General features: G+C 34.6%; 1 protein-coding gene across 2 annotated transcripts in view; it reads right to left on the reverse strand.

Annotated features, from left to right (window-relative positions):
* Window positions 1-20,461, reverse strand: part of cacna1bb (calcium voltage-gated channel subunit alpha1 Bb) — a 259,390-nt gene that overhangs the window by 187,692 nt on the left and 51,237 nt on the right. The gene's annotated exons all lie outside the window — the stretch shown is intronic.

The raw sequence follows: 20,461 nt of genomic DNA on the forward strand, positions 1-20,461 counted from the left end.
ACGGACCACCCACAGTCCCTTCACTGTCCATGTGATACGAACTGCTTAATGCTCACAAAACCGGAAAATACTTTCTAGATATGGCAAGCTCTAAACTGATTCGCTGGCTTGTTTTTTATAATTAAAATCATGTCTACAATGTTTGGCTGACTGCAGACCCATGTTGACTAAATCAGACCGAGCACCAATAAAACCTAAAGGTCCTGTGAAGTGCTTTGAAGCATGCATTTTTATTCAATGTTTGACATAATCTCAACCAAACCATAAAGGGGAGGAAATTAGTGTTTCTCCTCCCCTTTTTTAAAAACAACCAATAGCATTTTGTTTTAACACCGCTCTGCCAGTGAGAGTGGTTGAGTGCAAGTGCATCTAATGAAAAGCAAATAAGAAGCATCTTGAAGGGGGAGGGGCGTGTCAGATACTAGAGAGCATTTGATTGATAATGATGCGATTAGAAATTGTAGTATGGGTTGACATGAATAAAACCGTTGATCCATTTAGGTGGAAGTGACAAGCTTTACATGTTTATATCAGTTATATATCATCTAAATGTGAATTTTGTCACTGCTTTGAAGCACAGTAGCTTAAGTAGCTTAGGTATCCCTAAAAACTAACAATACTGATACTAACATCTGAAAAATCTTAGCAATATTTAATAAGACCCTAAATGAAATAAATTAATATAAAGACTTTTACGTACAGGTATGTTTAATATAATATATGTTTTTCTTTTTGACTTTATATTGATTAACAATTCGTGAAAGAAGTTTGCTAAATTTGACATAAAATGACAACAGGTTAAAATATCAAACAATTACATTTAAATTCATTTTAGACAAAACAATGCCAATGTTTTAACTTTAATAAAAAGTTAAGAAAACAATATTTCACCCAGTTTGACTAATCACAAGAAAAAAAAAATTCTGTTCATATTTGTAAACGTTTACACTTATAAGCATTAGCTATTTTGATACATTTTGAAATATCGTGTACACACACACACACACACACAATGATTTCCAAATGTGACAAATGCGTCACATCTGCCATTGGAGGAACATATTAAGTTCTTATCCCTTTAACTGCCCCACAAGGGAAAAAAAAGTTTGGATTGAATTTCTTAACTCCTAATGCCGCTAGTTAACACAGTCAATGCATTTTTTTACACATCCCATAATTTCTAAAATATCAGCCTCCATGAAATGATTGATATGTCAGTTTATGGTAAAAGTGCTAGACTTAATAATTTCTGAAAAATCTGAAAATATGAAGTGTAAGACCAATTTATTAAAAAAAAAAAAAAAAAATATATATATATATATATATATATATATATATATATATATATATATATATATATATATATATATATATATATATATATTCAAAATAAAACATTTTTGAACACTAAATTATCTTTTTTTTAAGTATGCCAAAAAAAATATATATATATATAATATATAACATGCTTTCCTTGTTTTTTAGTTGTTGTTTTTTTACAATAAAACCAAAATCTGGTGTAGTCATGCAACAGGATGTTTGTTTAATTTAAAAAAAAAAAAAAAAAGTAAACCAACAATGCTGTGTGTAAACCATTATTTAAAACAGTCAACTATTTGGTAAAGGGGCAGTCAAAGGCTTAAGAACATATTGAGTTATTCTAGGTACATTTTTGGTAACATTTTATTTTCACTATTAACTGATGACTTATTTATAGGGCCAGACAGAATCTGCGGACAGTTTTTGCTATTTCTGCTGAGAAATTTGGAAAAAATCTGTCCAATAAATGTGGAATTATTTTAGGAATATCATAACAATATAAAAACCTTTATGAAACCAACAAATAATACATTTTTAACTTTTATTTAATGTTTACAAAGCAAATCCAATTAGATTTAATTATTTGGTAAACAAAGCAAATCTCACATATAATATCTCAACTAAAAGACAAAAAATATTACTTTACAATCAGTATTGTAAATAAATCATATGAACATTTTAATATTATTATTATTATTGTATCATAATAATACTAGTGAAATTAGACTCAATGATGGGCTAAAAATCTGCGGATTTCTGTGTGTGCAGATTTAGTGTGAGCCAACTTATATTAAAATGCCAGCTATTTATTACTTAAAGTACATAATCTGCACAGTCTTATTCAACATTCCTAATTCTACCCAATATCTAAACCCAATTACTACCTTAATAACTATTAATAAGCAACAAAAGTCATAGTTAATGTTCATTACTAATGTGAATAGTTACAGTACTTAAAACAAAGTGACCAAAAATTTTTAACAGTACCCCACATTATAACTGTTTTACATCTATTTGTCTCAGAGCAAGAAGGTTGCTGAGTCCCAACTGAACCAGTTGCCATTTCTGTTTGGAGTTGGCATGTTCTTATTGTGTTCGAGTGGGTTTCCTCCAGTTGCTCCGGATTCCCCCGCAATCTTAAGATATGAGCTATAGGTGAATTGAATAAACCAAATTGGCTGTGGTGTGTGAATGAGTGTGTATGGGTGTTTCCCAGTACAAATATCATGTTAACTGGTCTGGTCTCAGTGGGACAGCAGGCCATCAAAGGTCCATCTAGGATTATGTACAGTATATTGAATATGTACTGTATGAAGACAGTGCTTTGTGCTTGTGCTTTGTCTACCAAAGAAAGAAAATTGATTGATTTATGTTTAATACAAGCAAAGAAAACATGAATCGCCCCTCCATTGGACTTTGATGAAAACCTTATAACATGTTTGGCTCTTGAAAAGCTCACATATATAATACAAACAAAATCCTCTGAATTTTGTGATATCTGGGAGGTGTTTTTAAATTTTACGAAAAATGGAGAGATTGAAGAAGCTTTAGAAATCTGAAGTCATGGATTGTGAATTGGTGCTATTAGATTTCTATTTAATTTTAATTTATAAATTTATTTATATATATATATATATATATATATATATATATATATATATATATATATATATATATATATATATATATATATATATTTATTTATTTATTTATTTTTTCTTTTTTTTATGGATTGTTATTTAATTTTTGTTTTCTCTAAACCTGTCTGGGGTAAGTTTTGAGTATTGGGGTTTAAGTTACTGTAAAACCTTAAAAAAACATGTAATACAAAGGTCTATCTAGCTCTGACCATATTCTGTCTGACTGTCTATGTGGGAAAGTAAGAAAAAGAGTGTAGATTGTGGCATAATGCCTAGGGAAATAGGTATTAAAGCAAAGTCTGGTTTAAAATTGAAACCCCCCATTTGAGCTCTACCTGGGGAAAAAGTGTCCAGCAATAGTGTAAGATCAAATTTGTTTGTGTGAACATTCAGTGCAGTTCGGTCGGCAGAGGACAGACTTACAATTTGCACATTTCATATTTTGAGGATTTGTCACAGCAAGAGAGCATGTGCGCATGTTTGAGCGAGCGATAGCGCTGAAACGTAAAGCACACTGCATGCAGACCATGCCTCGTCACCATAGAAACAGGAAGGCAACATGACAATGACTCCATCAGGCTTATTGGAGCACAGCAGCAGAGAGACGGAAAAGAAAACAGGGGGGATGAGAGAGATGACAAAGAGCGCTAGATCATATGCTGACTTTCATTTTGAAGATGCCACACAAAATACACCTCTTTGGCTTCAGGAAAACATAAGGTGCGGTAACTGGGAGAAATGAAAATGAAACACAACGAAAGAGAGAAACAGATATTAATTAAGGCTTATGATGGTGATGATGATGTTTATTATTTTTTATTTCTTGCTTATTTTTTATTGCAATATGACTCTAAAAAATGGTAATAAATATAAACCACACTGTAAAAAATGTGTTCCACACAATCAATTTGTGTTCAGACATCATGAAGGAATTAGGTTAACTTATTTATGTTTACAAATTTAAGTGGATTGAACGAAACAATTAATTTGTCCACAAAAAAACTCAGTTTTTTTCTTTGAACTGTGGTGTTTCAGCTCATTTAAAATAATCAGGTCATTTATAATAGTTTGAGCAAACAGTAAGAATGTTTTTGAGTGCAATTTAAGTGCTATATACGCTAAAAAAGCAGTGTTATTTCAGTGGAGTTAAAAATGAACTCCAAATGAGTAAACATTTTGTCCCATTATTTTCAGAGTTAAAATAACACTCTTAAGAGAATTGCTTGTACAATACTATACATGAGTTATATTAGTAAAAAATAAATAAATCTGCTCTACACTGCTGGGAGTTGATTGCTCCCTGACTCTAGTGTAAAGAGTAAAAATACACTTTAACAGAGAATTTAACTCTCGGGGTGACGCTGTGGCGCAGTGGGTAGCACTGTCACCTAAGAGCAAGAAGGTCACTGTTTAGAGCCTCGGCTAGGCCAGTTGCCATTTTTGTGTGGAGTTTACATGTTCTCTCCCTGTTGGCGTAGGTTTCCTCTGGGTGCTCCCCCACAAGACCAAAGACGTGTTATAGGTGAATTGGGTAAGCTAAACTGCTCGTAGTGTATGTGTGTGTGAATGAGAGTGTATGGATGTTTCCCAGTGATGGGTTGCAGATGGAAGGGCATCCGCTGTGTATTGTGGTGACCCCTGATTAATAATGGGACTAAGCCAAAAAGAAAATGAATGAATGGATGAATTTAACTCTAGTCTACCCAGTAAACACGTCAACACTTGACAGCCAGAACTACAAATTGACACTTTCTACAAATTAATACTTTTTAAAACTTAAAAGAATAAAAAAGATATTTTTAAGACTTTTGGTCAAGTGGATGTTGGAAATAACACCATCATTGTTGGTTACCTGTAACTCCTTGATTTTACAGTTGATCTAATCAGCTTCGAACTTGATTGTGTTTATTCATTCATTCATTTATTTTATTTTCGGCTAAGTCCCTTTATTAATCTGTGGTCGCCACAGCGGAATGAACCGCCAACTTATCCAGCACATTTTTACACAGCGGATGCCCTTTCAGCCACAACCAATCTCTGGAAAATCTGCTTGGGTTCATTTATCAAAATTTAACTCTTTAATTTCAACACTTTACTCTGAAATGCTTTAACAAAGAGAATTTAACACTGGTGAATTTGCTGTGTGTCTGCAATGGTTGTCCAGCTGTTCTTTGCTTGGGTAAGGTGTTATATAGCAGTATATAGTTTAGTCTCAAGGTATATGCAGGAACCTTACCTTTCAATACTTTTTAAATACCTTCTCAGAATATTTTAAGACCTTATCGCCACTTCAAGTTCTAATCAGTGTCAAACCTTTAACTTAATAAACAGTTGTTAAATAATCTAATAGAGCACAACCATGCAACAGAACTCAGATACGCTCGGAAGAAACTAAGCTTGAAAGAATAAATTATGTGGTTGTTTTCAGCGACAGGCTTTAGCCACCGTCTAAACTAGTCTTTCTCCAACCAGGAGTTCGCAAACTTACATTTTCCCATTTTGCAATGTATTTCGCTCTGTGGTTTCACTACATGTAAGAAGCATCACAAATTATCACCCAGACGGAGGAGCTTGGCCGGATGTGCCCCAGCCAAAACTAATCACATGGATAGAGCACGCCGTTGTTAATATTAGGAAATATATCTATGCTTTTTTGGGAGTCAAACAATTTGGACAATGCTTATACAAAAATGAAGACCACGATAAAAAACTTTTTAATACCTTTTAAGGTAATACATTGTATTTTCTCATAAATAATTTATCAACCTTTAATACTTTTTAAGACCCCGCAGACAACCTGAGTTTAGCTTAGTTTAGTTTATTTAAAACTTGACAGAGCAGTTTATTGCAGCACAATTCCCTGAAATGTGTCAAACACACACTTAAAACAAAATCTGACTAATTAAATACTAATATATAATGTGATAAACAAAGTAAAAACAACAATTAAAAAACATCAAAAGCTATAAATTATAAGTGATCTATACAACAATTTTAGAGCATGAGGAATAAACAAGAGTTCATGATGTTTAGTTTTACTCCTGGGTATAGCAAATATCTTACGAAGAAGGTAGGATGACATTGGAGCCTTAGGCACTTTTCACCTTTCACTTAGTGTTGGAAAAGCTGAAGTCAGAATACCCATTATCTGACAGCATCGCTTTTGGATCCTCTCTAACTCCTTAGAGCAGTGGTGCTCAACCCTGTTCCTGGAGATCGACCTTCCAATCAAAGTGGAGCTCCAACACTGATCAAACACACCTGAACCAATTAATTAGGACCTGAACAGCACATGATAATTACAGGCAGGTGTGTTTGATATGGGTTGCAACTGAAATCTGCAGTAAGGTCGATCTCCAGGAACAGGGTTGGTTACGCCTGCCTTAGAGAGACCTTTAGGTGGTCCGGCCCCAAAAGCTCTCTTTAAGAAGTTAGAAATATACATAAAAGCAATCTATAAGTTTAAAAAATACATCACAATATTTTGATATAACATGTATTTGTACATGTATCTGGTTAGCAGACATTGTAATTCAAAGTGACTTACAATAAGCACAATCATCATAGAGTCGCAGTATATAAAAGCTATGGCAAGTCTAAGTTAGTTAAATTTTTCAAGTTCACAAGTCTACCTTATTGCTTATCAGAACTGTAAAACTGAACAACAGGATGTGCACTACATAAAGCACACAGCAAACAGTATCTAACATGTCGTATGCAATATTAAACCCAACATCAATGGGACACGGATACCCAGAAGTGCGCTTTGAAGGGACAGGTAAACTCTGAGACCCTCAAGTGAAGATAGCGGACAAAGCCAATGGCACTGAAACTGCCACAGAGCATCATGGGGGTTTTATTTAGATCTGAGCTGGCGCTAACATTTAAATGTCAGGTAAGGAGATGGAAGGACTTGTTGGCATAAAAGCCTGAGGCTAAACGACAAAAAAGAAGAGAGAAAAAAAGAGAGTGAGCGAAAGAGAGCAGGACAGGCGGTGAGAACTGGTCATGTAGCACCATCAGTTTGCTCTCACTGTCCATTTAAAAGATCATCTGAAAAGGCAGTGGGCGTTTAATATCTACAGCTTTTCTGCTCAAACAACTGCATTTCACAAAAATCTACTAAATGAAGCAAGGCCTTTATTTCGAAAGCAAAAATGTCTGATGTGTTTATTGAAGCTTTACATTCATAAGAGGTCATGTTATGCTTGTTTTAATGGATTTTCCTCGAGGTCTACCAGCTTTATTATTCAAACACCAAAAACAGTTTTAATTTAGCTCTTCATGAACATTATCCACCTTGACTCTTATAATTAAACAGGCAGTTTCAGCAGCAGTCCATTAAAGAGATTGTTTAGTCTTTTTAGAGTATTATTTGTTTTGGATTAAGCTAAAAAGTAGTGTGTAACTTCTGGTTTGATGTGAGCATGAAAACACACACAACAAAGCTAAATAAAATGTTGCAAGTTAAAACAGTACTTTGGCGTTAAACTATATCTATAAACCTCAATTTCTACATAAAAAACATAACAAAAGCAAAGTTAAACAAAATCAAAGTAAAAACACTAAAGACCTAAATAAAACTAAGCTTTGAACAGAATGTTTCTACATACAAAAGCGAAAGCAAAGCAAAAACACACAAAATGCAACAAAATACTTCACAAAAAACATAAAAAGCAACTTAAACATCTAAGCAAAGCTGAAACACACAAGTAAAACCTCTCTTGGTTTGCTATTGGCTGTAGGATCCATAAATCTTCGTTATCTTGGGTGACGTGGCAGCTTCTGTGGCCAGTCTGAGTGGTCGCCAGGTTGTAAAAAAAGACTACAAGAGGCATTTGCCTTCCTGCTTTGTTCTTTGTTTTAATCTGCCGCTTGTTTTTCTTTTTTGGTAAAATACCAAATAATACAATACTTTGCCAAATTTGATATTGCTATTGTGTTTATTTTCATTATTTTCTTTTCCTTCATTTGAATTCGTTTTTTGATACACTGCTTTTTCCGCCAGAGATTTGGAGAGGTAAATGTGAAGTGACTTACATTCCTACAACACCAAGCAAACCTGTGTATAGGGCCCACCAGGTTTAGGAGTGAGCGCTGTCTTTGTATTAATTGGTTAGAATAGAGTAGGTCAGTTAGGGTGTACAAATGCCAAAGATTTGCTTTCGATTAGTTTGTTTTCAGTTAGGTAAAAGGTAGGGATGCTTCGATCAGGATTTTTGCAGCCGATAAACTGAGAGTACAGATTCCGTGTCATGGTTATTGGTCAATTCCGAGTACCGATTCTGATGCTTCAAGCTTTATAATGCATTAAGCACATTTTTCCTCCAAGTATGAACCTTAAGTGAAGATCTCTCCTTAGAGAACAAATGAAGGAAGTTCCATAAAAACATGTCTCTTATAACCATTTTGTGTGGACATGCCATGGTCAGAAGCAGCTTTTACAGAAAATAATAGTCAAAAACACAGAACAAAAACACAGAACTTTCAGTTTTTTTTTTTTTTTTTCAAAAGGGCTAAAATACAATCCCAATTCCAACATTTTGCTCTCCAACTAGTACATCTGTGACAGCAGCTCCTATGCTCCAGACAGCCTCACAGCAGCTCAATTGCTCGGTGAGAGAGACAGGTATGTGCACTTGAGAAATCTTTATATGCTATTCTTCTAACTTAACAAATGTAAAAATTAGAACAACACCGTGCCTCTCACAATCTGTTCTCTAGCTAATTCACTCTCATCTTCATGATTTACGGGATATTTTATCCAATTCAATACACCTGCGATCGGTTCATGAGATCGGCGAGTACCGATTGAGTCATAAAATGTGATTATCGGCCGATACCGATCTATATATATGTATATAATCACAATACCTTTTGTTGTTATTTGTGGTTGTCTAAATTATTCTTCTTTATTATTACTATTTTCTGTTTATCTTTCATTTTGTATAATAAATTTTTTTTTTTTTTGCAGTATTTTGAATGATGCATCGTTTTCTTTTCCTCCTGCATTGCACAGAATTACATTACATAACAATTACATACACTGAAAAAAATTATTCAGAGATGATTTCTTTGATTTTACTAATTTTATTTAGGTTAAGAGGTTGTAAACAATTTATGTGGGCTGAATTTAAACAAATAAATTAAGTTGAACATTATTAAATGTAATTTGTTTGTTTAAATTCAACACATATAAATTGCAAGCAACAATCTTTCAGACATCCTTTTTTCAGTGTACTTTAGTCCCTGGATTAACATCATGAGGTCGTAACACAAAACAAAACAAATAAAAACACCACATAACAGTTCAAACTAAATATTTCTACACAAAACAGCAAAGCAAGGTAAAACAACACACTAAAAATAAAAACTAAAAACACCACATCTCAGTTTAAACAAAATATTTACACATTATTAAAATGTTTAACATTTATATCACATTCATACTTTAAGCATTGGAATTAAAACACTAACTTTAAATGTTTCCCTACAACAATCAAAGCCAAACAAAACAAACAAACAAAAAACAAAACACTTTAGCTTTAAACAACGTTTTAACCCTCATGTGCTGTTGGAAATGTTTTTATCCACTCTGGGGTGATTTTGAGCAATAATTTAGCCATAACTTTCTTTGTGTTTCAGCTAGCAGAATAATCTTTGGTGACAAATCTTATTTTGAAGCATATTTTGGGAAAATACTTCAAAACAAAAAATAAAATAAAAATAATAAAAAAAACAACAATACATTCTGGGTAAATTTACTTCCCTTTTGTTATGTTGGGTATTAAAACATCCACTAAACTAAACTGCGGTAAAAATGCATCAGATTAATTAATTAATTACTTTTTTTGGCATAAATCTGTTAATCAACCTCAGTTCTACTCAAAACTACCAAATGTTCAGGAAAAAATGACAGGATTTTAACTCTTTAATTGCCAAGTTAAAGAGTTAAGATCCTGTAGTTTTTAAAAACATATTGTAGATTTGGTTTAGTAGCTTAGTAGGTTTATTAAAAACATTTTGAAAAAATATATATTATCTGATGCATTTTTCACAGCAGTTAAATTCAGTGGATAACATCACAAAAGGTAGTAAATTTGAACAGTGCAAAAGGGTTAAACTAAAAAGCAAAAACAACAACACAATGCAAAACATCAGCTTTAAACCAAATGTTTCAACACACACACACACAAAAACACAAATAAAAAATGTTTACAAATTTTAAAACAAAATGTTTCAAAACAAAACAAACATAATACTTAATTCTTACTTATTTTTTTATACGGCAAAACACTGCTGTAATGTGAATTGTGGTTGGAAAAAAAGTAACATAATGATTTAAGTCCTGTTCTCGTCTTGTCTTATTTCAGAATCGTCACAACAGGCAGATATTAATCAGGCCTCTGGTTTCCTTCACTTTAGCTGTTCTACACACAGCAAGAAGGAACAGTAGTAAATCAATTGCCATGGCGACTAAAAGGCCTCCTGGTGCTCTGAGCCCAGTCTTCATATGAAAAAAAAAATGGCATGATTATGAGAGCAGTTCATCAAATGAGTCACTCTCTGTACAGAACAAACCTGAGTGTGTGTGTGTTTAAAGGGCTGGTTAGCTACAATTACATTTAACGCATGTTTAAGTTGTCAATTAGCTCAGATCCAGAGTGCCAGAATACAATACGCTGAAAGACAGCGAAACACATGACGAGTACAGATTATAGTGCCTTCAGAGCACTAATGTCTTTTAGATAAATGCATTAAGCGGTTAAGAGTTAAGAATTCAAATATTCAGGAAGCAAATGTCAGAATCAACCCGGTTTGACACTTTTAAGGGACTTTTAAGGTCATGCAAGCGAAAAAAGACAAAAACAAGCTTCCGCCTGAATGAAGGTGGATGAGCTCCATTCTCACCTCCAGATCTCCTGAGAAAGCCCTCATGCACGTCATCAGAAGAGACAAGTCTGTTCATCTGAGACTATCCATGATGTAAACCAAAAACAAGATTCAATACACTCGTTCATTTACTAGTAAAGTAAGTGCACACTAGGTTTTTTTGTAGTCACTTTTACTGCGCTGAAATGTCAAAAATGTTTGTTTCTTATAAACTGACATGAAAAATACGTCACTCATTTAAAATAAATACTATAATGTTTTTGATAGGGATGTCCCGATCAGGGTTTTTTTACCCTCAAGTCTGATTTAGAGTCAATCTGATCCGATACTTCTATAAAAAACAAATCTAATCAAGGATCTATGTGCTCCTTAAGCAAAAGAATTGCAGGGTTCTCTACAATGGCGAATGGAAGGTCACTCATTGCGATCACTTAGGCTATCTTGTCTGTTATGTCCTGTGCCTTCGCATTGTCACAGGGCATTTTTTTTCTCCTCTTCAAATTCTCCTGCAGTGTGAGCAGACTCGTCTTCGATTGGGTTGACTGGGTAAACTCGCAGTTCTTGTCGGGTGTTTGTTATTGAGGTGCCTTATCAGGTTTGTTTTGTTAAATATAGCTTTTGCCTTTCCATCTTTTGCAATCCCAAGTTTACATATCTCACAGTTTGCTGATGGCAATGTTGTCGTAATCAACTTTTTAATACCTCCAGACCACAGGCAGATTCGCGCCTTCTGTTTCAAGCTGCTACTGTGTTTGCAGACTTTGCTGACATTTAACCAATAACGTCTCTGCAATAAAGTGATGTCATGCCGCACATGTTACTGTTTCTGTGTGAAGTCAAGAAAGAGGTCTAACTCTGTGCCACCGCATAAATATAATGTGCTAAAAAATATTTTATTATGGTTCTAAAACACTACAGTATTTACTGTAAATTACTATTGTATTTTTTTCTGTTATTTTTTAATCTATTCTGCTTAATATCACACCTTTTTCATTATTTGCAGAATTGTTTTAACAGTTTTGTTTTACAATAATGTTTAATTGCAGCAAAATTTCTTTTTATGATATATTGATTCAACACATGGGTTACTGAGGCTGTATTTACACTACACTACCTGAGAAAAGTCTTGTTGTCAATCTCAATTCTAAGAGCATCAAATAATAACTTTACTTCTAGTTGATCATTTGGAAAAGTGTCAGAAGTTAGATGTTTCTGATGAATCATCCGTTAAACTGCATTGCAACTATTACAAATACTGCAGAAGACCAATTGGAATCAGCATTCAGTATGGGGGTGTGCAAGAGATCTGCAGAGTGAATGGCAACATCAACAGCCTGAGGTACGAAGACATTTGTGCTGCCCATTACATTACAAACAGGGCTTTACATTAACACCTGCCAACCCGCCAATTGCGGGTAGATTTCAGCTTTGGCGGGTTGGACAGCAGCTCCCACTAGCCACTTTGGCAGGTTGGAAATAATTTTTACATTGTAGTTTTCTTAAAGAAGGGTTTGACAATAAGGATGGCCCAGTATGCGTGCAAATGTGATCTTTGAATCGAGTAACACGACTGAAAACAATAATAATGTTCGCGCGAGACAAAGCGGGTTAATACCGTATGAGAGGATGATTACTCACACGTATCACATCACCTGTTAAAAGTGCGCATGCTCCTGTTTACTTGTGCTTTTTTCCGTTCACTTGCGATCAGTTCTCTTTGAAAAAGACTAGACAAAAAACGATGCTCGTGTACCCACAGTCCTGCTGCTTTAAAGAGCTCAAGATTGAAATTATATATATATATATATATATATATATATATATATATATATATATATATATATATATATATATATATATATATATATGTAAGCAACAGCAGCAGTCAATGCTTTCAGGCACGTGATCATCCTTTCATTATCACTCGTGGTATGTTTTTACCTGCTTTTTTTTCTTTTGCTTACAGTTATTTTTGTTAATATAGTTTAATTATCATCCTTTACAATAACATTTCTTTAATATGAGATTAACAAAATTGTGGCTAGTGAAAATGGCAAGTGGCTAGTAATGTCGGAAATCTACTAGCCACAGTGGCTGGTGATCAAAAAAGTCCTGATTACAAACCACAGGAGAGGGCAAATTCTTCAGCAGGATAGTACCCTTTCTCATACTTTAGCCTCCAAAATAAAGTTCCTAAATGCAAACAAGGTTCTCCAGGATTGGCCAGCCCATTCACCAGACATGAACATTATTGAGCATATCTGGGGTAAAATGAAGGAGGTATTAAAGATGAATACAAAGAATCTTGATGAACTCTGGGAGTCCTGCAAGAAAGCTTTTTTTTGCCACTCCAGAAGACTTTATTCCTGTATGTTAAGGGAAGTTAGAGTTAAGTTCCATTTAGCTATTTGAGTCATTGCAGAGATGTATGGATGCAGCCGTTCAAGCTCAAGGGGGTCATACACAATATTCATTCTTTTTCCACTGCACCATGACTTTATATTTTACACAGCACATTATTTAAGTGACAAGACTTTTGTCTAAGCAAAGTCAGACTTTACTGTCCTAATTAAATAATTAAAAATCAAGGCATGATCATATTTATTTTGGGTAAAATAAGCATATTCTAGAGGCATTTGCCTTTCATATAAGCCACTTCTGAACCAAATGATCAACTCGAAGTCAAATTATCATTTGTTGTTCCAAAGACTTGTCAGGTAGTGTACAGTGTGTTCTCGAAGTAAAATTGTGTCTTAGAATAAACATTTTTCTGCCCACATTATTGAGTCTACAATGCATGATACATGTCCATTCGTGCTCACTGAGCATGTGCACATGTCCAGCATTCGTACATGCATTCCACTGGTTGTGTAATGGTCATATGAAAGAGCACTGAAAAATCAGTGAACGACATGCAATAATGTAGAAGACCAATCAGAGACTGTGGAAAGCCACGCCTCTGTTTTCAAAAGTTTATGTTTTAGTCCTTCTATATTTAAACAGGACACTAGTATTTTCAAATGAAAATAGGGTCTTTAGCATTTTTAAAATGCTTCGTTTTTTACAGGTTGAAGGTGCCGAAGTACTGTGGATGCCATATGTAATCGTAACCTCTATCTACCTCTACCTTAGCTCTGATCGCTGGCAGACAGGCAGTGTCTCTGAGCTGCTCACACCTCGAGCATGTGCAGTATGGAAGGAATGTTCCATTATTCATTATTCGTATTATATCTTTGTTTATTATACATTTTACAACATATGATAGAACATTTATAAAAGAGCTATATGATTAATATAAGCTTCATAGCCTAATTCCCTGGGCCTTCAGTGGCTGTTTACCTCGCTTATCAGTTAAGTTCATCCCTGATCGTGACAAAATCGTTGCATTTTAAAATGAAAATAAACTAGTGTAAATGGCACCTTTAAATCAGAATGAAAAAACAGCCAAAGCATCAATTATTATTATTATTATTATTATTATTATTATTATTATACAAAACATAGAAAGACAAAAAGCAAAATGTAAAAACTAAAATAAAAGCAAAACAAAACAGAACTGAAAAACAACAGACTATTGCTGCAAATGTAAAACACTGATAGAAAACTGATAGAACTTTTTGTTCCCTAGAAATCCCCAGAATCTACTCAAAACACTGATTACAATAACTGATCAGTTTTGCTTAATAAAACATGTAGGACAAAAGCATTTTTCATAATTACGCCATACATTTTAACAGCCACAACAGCAAAGCATTATGGCATGTCATTCGGCAATGCTGCTGATGATCAATTATGTTTTAATGAGAAACCTCTTTATATTAGTGTTTACAATGTACTGTTCGCAACAGAGGGAACTAGAGTGAGCAGAGTGAGGCACAGGCCAAGCATAAATTACTATTATTACACGACTGAACAGGGAGAGCATGCTAACAGTGGGACTAATGTCATGTGGGAGATTAATGAAGCATGACCTACAACAACTAATTTGCCTATTAGCTTAACTATTAGCATGCTGGGAAAATCAGCCCACATGAATATGCTTTAACATTTGACTGATTGTAACAATAACACTATTAGATAACAATAATACTTCTAAAAATTACTCATTACTTGGATAAACTGTTAGTTTGCCCGTGCAATTTATTGAGCCAGAAATTGATATCCTTAAAGGGGCAGTTCACAAAAAATGTTAACTTCTGTCATTATTTATTCTTCCTTCAATTGTTTTAAACGTTTATGAGTTTTTATCTTCTATTAAACAGAAAAGAAGATATTTTGAAGAAAGAAGAAAACCTGTAACCATTGACTTCTATAGTATTTGTTTGTCCTATCATGGAATATAAGCTGAAAAGAAATATATATATATATATATATATATATATATATATATATATATATATATATATATATATATAATTCCATCTATCCTAATGAAGAACTACAGAAACATTCCAAACATGGAATGCGTCCTCCTGGCATGGCAGAGTTCCTCACAGCTCCAAGACACACCTCTGCTATTTGCTTACAATATCCATATGCTTTTCACCATACACAATTCATCTGCTCATGATGTTCCTTCATATAACTTTATCATGTTTGGTGTCATTTGACAGTTTATAACTTCAGCATTGTAGTAAACATCGATGTTTTTCAATGTACAATCTATTTACTATTGTTAGTCATGATCTGAAGAGAATATTGTATGTTAATCTATTTCTCCCCCACTTTATCTCCTCAACTTTGCTTTCATGTTCAGCTGGTTTTGGGGGTTTGGTATTTCACTCATGTTTGACAATGCTTTGCTCAGGGCTTAAGAAGGAAAGTAACTCTTAATTGGGGAGAATGGCTTTAACTCTGCGTCTCCCGCACACCGGTGCAGAGACTCACATGCTACAAAGGCAGTTTCACTGTCTTTGTCGCTCAGCAGTGCATTCGTTACAGCTAAGTTTCTCTATGCAGTATGTTAGTATGTTTCATTCTATAGTCTTTAAATGTGTAACTTAATAAACAACTTTGCCTGCTTTAAGGCACTGAAATTCTATTTATCAGTGATGATAACAAATTTAATGAAGTCAGATTAATTAAAATTCATTCATTTATTTTCTTTCTTTTTTTAGTGTAAAGATTTTAAACATCTTCTTGGACATTTTCAATGCTTCCAAACAGTTAGCTGCATTTATAAATCACCTGTCTAGAGGTAGTTCAGTATGATGCGATTTACCTTCTATGTGCGATTTGATTGGACAGGAATCACATAATGGATTTTTCTAATCCACAAAGACAAGAAAAAAATACAGTAGTGACTACAGGTTGAAGGAAAGTAGTGGAGTAAACTTAATAATAAAGCACTAAAATGTACTCAAGGGAAATTAAAAGTACACATCGTTAAAGCTACTTTTTTCTGAGAAAAACTAATCAATTACAGTCATTTGAGTGTTTGTAATTTGTTACTTCACACCACTGGTCGCTACACATTAGAATTGAGATAATGTTAGTTTCTGACCACTTTTTAATGATATAACACATTAAAGTGATCTTTACTTAATATCATGGTGTACATGACAGTCTCTAGAATTGCTGCATCTCAGACACCAATATTTTAACAATTTATAAAAAATATAAAAAAATCAATCCTTTTCTGGCAATCTGATAAAAGACATGGATATTTATATTACGATCGTGATTTTCGAAAGTATTTCATCGCTCTGTGAATGTTTATTATTACCATTTGCAAAGTCTCCCCATGCAGTTTGATAGAGTGCTTGGACCCGGAAGCCACTTCGCATGACGTCACACTTAAAGGGCACCTATGGTAAAAAATCTACTTTTCAAGCTGTTTGGACAGATCTGTGTGTTGGTATAGTGTATAGACCGTCATACTGGGGTGATATGAACACACCCAGTCCTTTTTTTTCCATTTAACTACAAAAAAAAGGGTCGGCCAATTGGAGCTGTTTTCAAATCAATCGCACCATTACGTAGGTGTGCGATCCCCCCGCCCACCGAATTGATTGACAGCTGCGCGCATTAACATGTTTCGGTAGTCACGTTTATATGTCAACAAGACCAGACAGACATACGCAAAGCAACCGGGAATAAAAGGTCTGTTCTGTTCGCTAGGATCAGCAATCATCATCAAATGTGATTAAGAGTAAGTTTCACATGTTTAAAGTGTTTTAAAACAGAATATGTGTGTAATTAATTACAGCGTTTTACTTCAGCTTTACTTCATCAGCACAGCCGCGTGTCAGAACAATTATAAAAGAAGACGCTTCAATCCCGGTTTGTGGAAGTTAAATCAGGTTTATTTTGTACATTAGCATAACAGATATCCACACAGTACTTGAGGTTAGCCTTAACTAAGCTAAGCGCGCTCTGTCTGTCTGCCTGCCTGCCTGTGTGTGCGTGTGTGTGTGTGTGTGTGCGTGTGTGTGTGTGTGTGTGTGTGTGTGTGTGTGTGTGTGTGCGCGCGCTAACGATATTGTGTGTGACTCATCAATGCAACTTCACAATACTGATTAGTTAAGGTTAGTTCTTACTGTAGTATCTCACAAACGCTACGTGAGACCTTCTTCCTTTAAGTCTGTCTGTTGTCTGACGCAGCTGAGGGAGGAGGCATGTAGAAACAGTAGGCGGGCAGAACTCGGCTTAAAGGCGCAGTACGACACATCAGTATAAAACAGCATCTTGTAAAAGGTATAATGAAAAATCTGATGGGTATTTTGATCTGAAACTTTATATACACCTTCTAGAGACGCAAAAGACTTATATTAAATCTGAAAAAAGGGGTAACCTAGGTGCCCTTTAACAAGCGGATTCTACTATAAATGTTGATGTGTGTCTACTGGTTTCCAACATTCTTCAAAACAACAAAAAAACTATTTTTAAAACCACTCAAGGGTGAGCACTGTTTCATTTTTGGGTGGCATATTTAAACTCTGCTAATTAAATTGAACTGGCATTAAAGCAAAAGTGCAGCTTTATTGTATGCATCACAAAGAACAGCATTTGCCAGTCATGATGAAGGGCAAAGTCAAAGCAGGTTATACAGAGTTCTTACTACCATGAATGTCAAAACCGCTGACTGGCTGTTTAAACAGAGGTGACAGGAAACAACATAAGAAGAAGCATATAAATGCCACATCTGGACATCAGCCAAGAGTCAGATCTGTGCTGCTAGCGGTGCTTTCTCTCCTGTTGATCTATGCATTGTGCTTTTATTCTACCAAAAAACACACAGGCTTCTCAACAAAAACACTAATGACACACTGAGTGACTAATAAAAGTCCTCCTTCCTTTACGACTGCCACGAGGCCTGCAGCCAGCCTCCAAATTGCACTGTGACAATCTGAATTGTCTTGAGAAGATAAAAATTAATTTGAATTAAATGTTACACAAGGGCTCCAAAATGAGCCGTAACACTTTATTCATCATCAAACGCAAAAACGACTACACAGTCTGACACATCCTGAAGATGTCATGACACGTCTAGCTGAAGGCATTGTAGTGAAAAGAAACAATAATTTTGTCACTGCGTTAGTCTTGTATTTAAATCAGGTGTTTTTGTATGCATTGCCGTTCATTGCTGGGTTGAATTCAGCAGCCTTTGTTATTAGCGACATTGGTGGCCATTGACTGAACTGAAGCTTTTAACATATTGCGTGTGATTTAATCCCTCAGTATATGTATGGAAAAGATATTCCATACAAAGTTTCATATATTAAGTAGTTATAAAATACCATAAATAAATAAACTTGCCTTGATATTAATGACTTTCAAAAGAGCAATATTTGATACCATTTTCGTTTACCATGCGGAACAAATTCCACAACATTAAAGTCACATAACGCATAGACGCTTATTTTCACTAGAGGGGTGTAAAGAGTCAGTGGTTGAAGTTTATTTTTGCAAAAATACCTCAGCATTACAGCCCCAGCCTTGTGCTGTGTTCCCGTCATTTTTCGATGTGTGCTTCAGCAATCTACACGCTTACAACGAGGGATTCGTCAGCTGTTTGTTGAATACACGACGCATGCTGCTTTGTTTACAAATTTGGTCCCACTTTATATTAAGTGGCCTTAACTAGTATGTACTTACACAGGAACTAATAGTTTGTTACAATGTACTTATTGTGCAAATGCATGTATTTACTGTGTACTTATGCTTGATTAAATACATGCATGTAATTACATCAGTAATTAACTTTTGTAATTACATTTGTAAATACACTGTTGAACATCCCTTACACCTTAACCCACCCTTAAACCTACCCATACCACCAAACCTATTCATAACTCAACCTCTATCCCAACTCAAAAGCACCACAAGTGTTCTGAAATACATAATAAACACAGTAAGTACATTGTATTTATTTTTTGATGCAAGTACGTAGTAGTTAAGGACACTTAATAGAAAGTGGGACCACAAATTTAAATGCCTTTGTGAGCTCGCGACTCTCTGTCGTTTGCCGCTTCTTTGGTCACTGTCAGCTGTTCATACACACGTGCGGCGGTCAAGCTTCAAAATAGTTCAGCTTTTGCCACTGTGTGGATTAATACTGAATGTGTGCCATGGTTAAGAATAGAGCAATATGCTGGTGTTAACCTGCATTGCTTTAATGCACTCCAGCATTGTGCTAACACATACTCTGCACAATGACTACTTCAAAATTGTTAAAAGGCCGTAATGGGCATTTTTCTTTCTGTCTCACAGTGAAATGACATTTTCTTTGTTTCTTTTTTCTTTTTTTTAGTTTTAAAAAGGACATTTCTATGTAGTATACTTGTTTCTTCTGCTGTCAATAGTGCTATTGGGCTGCCATGGCAACACTGGTAAAAGGACACCACTGTCGATAAAATTTGGTTATTTTAAAGTTATTGAGTTCAATTTAAAACTACTTACAAATTTACTTTATATTATTTAATAAAATTACAATTAATTATTGCAAATCCTTTTTAGTTTTAGATAGGTATCAACCAAGTTGACTACACATTGGCAATAAAAAGAATTGGGAAAACTCAAATTAAAATAAATTTATAAAACTGAAATAAAATAAAACTTAAATTATTAAAAAAATATATTAAAATACTCATTCATTCATTAATTTTCTTTTCAGCTTAGTCCCTATATTAATCTGGGGTCGTCAACTTATCAAGCATATGTTTTACACAATGGATGCCCTTCCAGCTGCAACCCAATACTGGAAAACATCCATAGCCACTTGTTCACACACATACACTAGGGTCAATTCAGTTTATTTAATTCACCTATACAACATGTCTTTGGACAGTGGGGGTAAGCGGAGCACCCAGTGGAAACTGACGCGAACACGGGTAGAACATGCAAACTCCACACAGAAATGCCAACTGAACCAGCCGGGACTAGAACGAGCGACCTTCTTTCTGTGAGGCGATCGTGCGACCCACTGTGCCACCGTGATGCCCCATGACCTCATTTAGATTTTGCTAATTTAATTTAGTAGTCTGGTGACAAATGAGTCAATAAGAAGCAGATATTATGAAACTAATGTTTACATAGTCTGATATTTCACTAACACTATAATAAAAGTCTATGCTTTCAGTTAATATACAACTCAGCATTCTTTTTAA

Source organism: Danio rerio, chromosome 21 (assembly GCF_052040795.2).
Source record: "Danio rerio strain M-AB ecotype USA chromosome 21, GRCz13ab, whole genome shotgun sequence".
NCBI lineage: Eukaryota > Metazoa > Chordata > Actinopteri > Cypriniformes > Danionidae > Danio > Danio rerio.